Source organism: Theropithecus gelada, chromosome 6, assembly GCF_003255815.1.
Source record: "Theropithecus gelada isolate Dixy chromosome 6, Tgel_1.0, whole genome shotgun sequence".
Lineage (NCBI taxonomy): Eukaryota > Metazoa > Chordata > Mammalia > Primates > Cercopithecidae > Theropithecus > Theropithecus gelada.
Window position 1 is genome coordinate 172,589,393 of NC_037673.1, and position 6,235 is coordinate 172,595,627.

Below are 6,235 nucleotides of genomic sequence, written 5' to 3' on the forward strand. Positions count from 1 at the left end.
TTTTTTTTTTTTTTTTGAGACGGAGTCTCGCTCTGTCGCCCAGGCTGGATCACAGTGGGGCAATCTCGCCCAGGCTGGATCACAGTGGGGCAATCTCGGCTCACTGAAAGCTCCGCCTCCCGGGTTCACGCCATTCTCCTGCCTCAGCTCTCAAGTAGCTGGCACTACAGGCGCCCGCCACCACGCCCGGCTAATTTTTTGTATATTTAGTAGAGACAGAGTTTCACAGCATTAGCCAGGATGGTCTTGATCTCCTGACCTCGTGATCCGCCCGCCTCGGCCTCCCAAAGTGCTGGGATTAGAGGCGTGAGCCACCGCGCCCGGCCCCCTCCCCTTTTTTTTTAAGCTATCTCTTACAGAAAAGATATCCTAAATTTTTTTTTTTTTTTTTGAGACGGAGTCTCGCTCTGTCGCCCAGGCTGGAGTGCAGTGGCGCAATCTCGGCTCACTGCGAGCTCCGACTCCCGGGTTCACGCCATTCTCCTGCCTCAGCCTCCCGAGTAGCCGGGACTACAGGCGCCCGCCACTGCGCCCGGCTAATTTTTTCTATTTTTAGTAGAGACGGGGTTTCACCATGGTCTCGATCTCCTGACCTTGTGATCCGCCCGCCTCGGCCTCCCAAAGTGCTGGGATTACAGGCGTGAGCCACCGCGCCCGACCCTAAATTTAAAGAGAAGGAAACTGGACGGGTGCGATGGCTCACGCCTGTAATCTCAGCATTTTGGGAGACTCAGGCGGGCAGATCACTTAAGGTCAGGAGTTCGAGACTAGCCTGGCCAACATGGTGAAACCCTCTCTATTGAAAATACAAAAATTAGCTGGGCATAGTGGCGGGCGCCTGTAATCCCAGCTACTCGGGAGACTGAGGCAGGAGAATAGCTTGAACCCGGGAGGCGGAGGTTGCAGTGGGCCGAGATCCAGGCACTGCACTCCAGCCTGGGCGACGGAGTGAGACTCAGTACCAAAAATAAAAATTAAAAAAATTAAAAAATTTTAAAAATAATAAAGAGAAGGAAACTAAAAATCAGAGGAGTTAATTTGTCCAAGGTCATAGATAAGTGGTCCGTGTGCAAGGTAGGTAGGTTCATGCTGTTTACAGGGGAGTTAAAGCGAGGGCCTGAGAAAGTTACTGTTTTTCAGCTTGCTACACCGTCCCTCTATCCCGATAGGGCTCAGAGAGAGCAAACCAGTTATTGATAGTTCGTCACTAAGGAGCGTCGCAAAGGCCAAGTTCAGCCATCCTCCCAGTCCAGGGAGCATTCCCGCCCCAGACACATCCCCTTCCCCTTTCCCTGTGCCCCCACCCCCCAGCTCACCGTCCCTCTGCCTCTCCGTCACAATATACAAGACGGTGCCGCCACGATATGAAAGGCCGGCTGCTTCACCCACCCCTCCATGCTAAGATTAGGGCCGGGACCCTAGCCGAAGGCAGGGTCTGAGGAGAAGAGGCTGAGGACAAGCCGTGGGGGCTCTGGCTGGGCTGGTCCCACGAAGCGGAGGGGAAGCCCGTACGGGAGCTGCAGGGCATCCCCGGAGGGCGCCCCATCAAGGAGACCCCAGAAAGGGGAGCCAGGGAGACAAGAGGCGACCCAGCCAAGCTCGGAGCCGGGATGAAAGGTTAAGGGGTGAGGGGAGAGGCTTGGAGGGGCCCCCAGATCGGGCCTCGCCGGAAGCGCCCCTCCTGATCGGCAGAGAACGCAGCCCCAAGGGAGGGCCCAGGCCCGCCATCTGTTCACCTGTTATCCTGCTGCCGCGGGACTGCCTGCGGCCCGGAGTCCGGCACTAAAAAGGTTCTGAGGGTCCACGTCTCCCGAGATGCTGTGGCGTAGTCTGGACCCAAGCCATGGTGGGAGCGGCAGCGGTTTCCAAGGTCCCCAGGACCCACCAGGCAGCACTACCTACCCGGCGGGCAGGCAGCCCTGTTGATAAAGCCTCCGGAGACCGCGGGATCTCGCGCGAGACTTGGCCCAGAGGCGCACAGGGCATACTGGGAGTTGTAGTCCACGATCGCGAGTCCCCACCCTACGCTGCCCAGCTGGCTGTGGAGCCGCAACTCCGAGTGTGGAATCCGCCAGCCCCGAGAGGAGACGCCACACTTCACCACCACTTCCTCAGCGCGTGTGCTGTGCCTGGGTCCGTGACAAGCTAAGGGAAGCCGCTGGTGGCATAGTAAAATGACACCCACAAGCCCAAGCCCTCAAGGCTCATAAAGGGCTGCCAAGTGCGAGTACTTGTCATCCTGTTTTTCCCACTTCACGGAGGTGAAGCTGAGACTGGGAGAGATGAGAAGTCACTTCGGTTAATAAGCGGTGCAGTGAGCACGGACTGTCTCCCAAAACAGCGGGGTTAGGCAGGGTTCATACTAGCAGCTGAACCAAAAAGGGGAACCGACCTCACCTGCCTCCTCTAGGGAAAGCGATCCTAACATGATTTCCCTTTTACATTAAGGAAAGTGAGGCTTAGAGGCGCCAGCTGAGGTGTCAGTCACATCCTGAAGGAAGACTTCTCTTATCCCAGAAGGGTTCACAAAGAAGACGAAGCAACGAAGTTAAGGCAGAAGCTGCAAAAATCCATCCCCGTTTCTACCCCAGTCCAAAGCTTGCCATCAAAACTCATCTCAGGAGGCCTAAGATTGGTGGTGTGGCGTGAAGGCCACATTTAGATTTCAGCATTTGAGGCTTCCAGCCATACTGGCAGAACTGAGAGGCCTTGCTCATGCAACTTTAAACTTAAGCACTGTTTCCAGACCAGGGTGCTTGAGTGCACTAAGAATTAAAGTCTTTGGTGAATTATATAATTAGCTTATGAACAGCACAATTACATTGCAGTATAATTGTGTGTATGTGTGTGTGTGTGTGTTAAAGGTGTTCCTTTGTTAGTTTGGAGCTTTTAAAATATACCATATTTTTTAACCTCTGTGGAAGCAAAGCTGGCACCTTGCTCTTTATCCACCACAGGAAGGGATGTATATCACCTCTCAGTCAGAAAAGAAATAGCACTTTGCACCCTTATATACATCATAAGGTGGGATCATCTCATTTATTTCTTAGCCACAAATACATGAAAACTTAAGACTTTCCTGGAAGTTACTATTTGATTAAAACAATTTTATCTGGCTGGGCACGGTGATTCACACCTGTAATCCCAACACTTTCAGAGGCTGAGGTGTTGGAGACCAGCCTGGCCAACATGGCAAAACCCCGTCTCTACTAAAAATACAAAAATCAGCAGGGCGTGGTGATGGACATCTGTAATCCCAGTTACTCTGGAGGCTGAGGCAGGAGGATCGTTTGAACCTGGGAGACGGAGGCTGCAGTGACCTGAGATCACGCTACTGCACTCCAGCCTGTGCTACAGAACGAGACTCCATCAAAAAAAAAACAAAAACAAAAAACAAACAAAAAAAAAAACCAACTTTATCCCTAATAATTGTGGTACCAGTGTCTGAAGCTGCCATGGTCTTGGTGCATGGCACCTATGTGAGAGCACCTATTTCTTTTCCACAAATAATAGACTGTAAACTATTTTTTTTTTTTCGAGACAGGGTCTCACTTTGTTGTCCAGGCTGGAATGCAGTGGCGCAATCTCGGCTCACAGTAACCTCTGCCTCCCAGTTTCAAGCGATTCTCCTGCCTCAGCCTCCCGAGTAGCTGGGACTACAGGCGCCTGCCACCATGCCCGGCTAATTTTTTGGATTTTCAGTAGAGATGGGGTTTCACCGTGTTAGCCAGGATGGTCTCGATCTCCTGACCTCGTGATCCTACTGCCTCGGCCTCCCAAAGTGCTGGGATTACAGGCGTGAGCCACCACACTGGCCAAACTTTTAATCTTAGCAATTTTGTAGGTTTTTCCCCTCTTAGTGGGTGTATTTTTGAGGAGAAGCTATTTTTTTTTTTGTTTGTTTTTTTGTTTTTTTGTTTTTTTGAGATGGAGTCTTGCTCTGTCACCCAGGCTGGAGTACAGTGGCGCAATCTCAGCCCACTGCAGCCTCCGCCTCCCAGGTTTAAGTGATTTTCCTGCCTTAGCCTCCTGAGTAGCTCGGATTACAGGCAGGTGTCACCACGCCTGGCTAATTTTTGTAGAGACGGGGTTTCACCATGTTAGCCAGGCTATTCTTGAACTCCTGACCTCAGGTGATCTTTCCGCCTCAGCCTCCCAAAGTACTGGGATTACAGGCGTGAGCCACCACGCCCGGACCAAGGAGGAGCTAATTCTTTTAATGCCTAGATACCCATGCAAGCCTTCTTCTTCAAGTAAACTATTTTGCTAAATGGTTTGATTTTGTAGGCTTCCTGTAGGGAGGATTAAGTCACAACTGAATCACAAGACTTAAGAATGGCCCCTCCTGGCCAGGCGTGGTAGTTCACGCCTGTAATCCCAGCACTTTGGGAGGCTGAGGCGGGTGGATCACCTGAGGACAAGAGTTCAAGGCCACCCTGGCCAACGTAACGAAACCGTGTCTCTACTAAAAATACAAAAATTAACTGGGTGTGGTGGTGGGGCCCTGTTAATAGCAACTACTCAAGAGGCTGAGGTAGGAGAATCGCTTGAACCTGGGAGGCAGAGGTTGCAGTGAGCTGAGATTGTGCCACTGCGCTCCAGCCTGGGAGACAAACTCCATCTCAAAAAAAAAAAAAAAACAAAAAAGAAAAAGAAAAGGAAAGGAAAAGGTAGAGGGAAAGAGAGGGTGGCAAGACTCCCTCTGAAAGACCTAAGAAGATGATTACTCACTCAGGAGGCAGGAAAGGTGAGGCAAGGCCAAATCAGACCTCAGGGTCTTCAAATTAGACCTTGAGGAGCCTTCATTTCTTAAGAGATCAAGGTGCTTTTCTTTGAAATGACATAAAATCTATAGGAGTGCTAAGATTAAATCCCTGTGAGGATTGTTTCTCTCTCTTTTTTTTTTTTTAGAGACAGGATCTCATTCTGTCACCCAGGCTGGAGTGCAGTGGCACGGAAACAGCTCACTGCAGCCTCTAACGCCTGTGCGTAATCCTCCTGTCTCAACCTCCCCAGTAGCTGGAATTACAGGTACGCGCCACCACACCCAGCTAATTTTTTTATTTTTTACAGAGACGGCGTTTGATTACGTTGACCAAGCTGGTCTCAAACTCCTGGCTTCAAGCGATCTTCTCACCTCAACCTCCGAAATCAGGGGCACTACAGGCATAAGTTATGTTAGCCTGGTTTTTCTTTAAGGGACAGGGTCTCATGTTGCCCAGGCCAGTCTCAAACTCCCAGGCTCAAGCAATCCTCCCCGCTCAGCTTCCTGAGTAGCTGTGACTACAGGCCCATGCCACCACACACCTGGCTTGCTTTTTAATTATCTGACAGCAAAGTGCTGAATACATTAATTGGTGCTAACTTTTTCTCTTTGGAGGCCTTGGGCTCCTGTCTTGCCAGTGAGCTGATCCCTCAAGGCTGAGCTCCTGGCTCCACCAGGAGTTGAAAGCCATCTAGAAGCTCCCCAGGTATACAGGTGGTGAAAACAAGTTCCAAGCAAAAGGACTGACCAGGGTGTGTGTGTTTGGGGAGGAGGGGGCGGGGGGCCTGCACACTTTCCCTGACTCATTTCCTCATAGAGCTACTTATTTACACTAGAACAGGGACTTTCTTTTTTTTTTTTTTTTTTTTTTTTTTTTGAGATGGAGTCTCGCTCTGTCGCCCAGGCTGGAGTGCAGTGGCCAGATCTCAGCTCACTGCAAGCTCCGCCTCCCGGGTTTATGCCATTCTCCTGCCTCAGCCTCCCGAGGAGCTGGGACTACAGGCGCCGCCACCTCGCCCGGCTAGTTTTTTTGTACTTTTTAGTAGAGATGGGGTTTCACCGTGTTCGCCAGGACGGTCTCGATCTCCTGACCTCGTGATCCGCCCGTCTCGGCCTCCCAAAGTGCTGGGATTACAGGCTTGAGCCACCGTGCCCAGCCAGAACAGGGACTTTCAAAGTATTTTTTATTATCACATCCCAAAGAAAGAAATACTTTTTACGTTGTGCTCAGTACAAATACACATTCACAAAATTCATAAAATGCTGGTGTTTTCCATTCTATTCCTTTTTTTTTTTTGAGACAGAGTCTCACTCTGTTGCCCAGGCTGGAGTGCAGTGGCCTGATCTCGGCTCACTGCAACCTCCGCCTCCCAGGTTCAAGTGATTCTCCTGCCTCAGCCTCCCAAGTGGCTGGGACCACAGTTGCCCACCACCACACCCAGCTAATTTTTTTTTTTTTTTTTTTTTTTT

The 6,235-nt window shown here is 50.9% G+C and overlaps 1 protein-coding gene across 6 annotated transcripts in view; it reads right to left on the reverse strand.

Moving 5' to 3' along the window:
• The window catches only part of KIAA1191 (KIAA1191 ortholog), an 18,304-nt gene extending 16,359 nt beyond the window's left edge, over positions 1 to 1,945 (reverse strand). For 4 of the 6 annotated variants that reach the window (XM_025387449.1, XM_025387446.1, XM_025387447.1 and 1 more), the window contains exon 1: positions 1,737 to 1,943. The gene's annotated coding sequence lies outside the window, so the exon portion shown is untranslated. Of the gene's footprint in view, positions 1 to 1,316; positions 1,698 to 1,736 lie in introns of those variants that run through there. The other 2 variants (XM_025387448.1, XM_025387445.1) reach the window with 2 other exon arrangements.
• Positions 1,946 to 6,235: the final 4,290 nt, after the last annotated feature.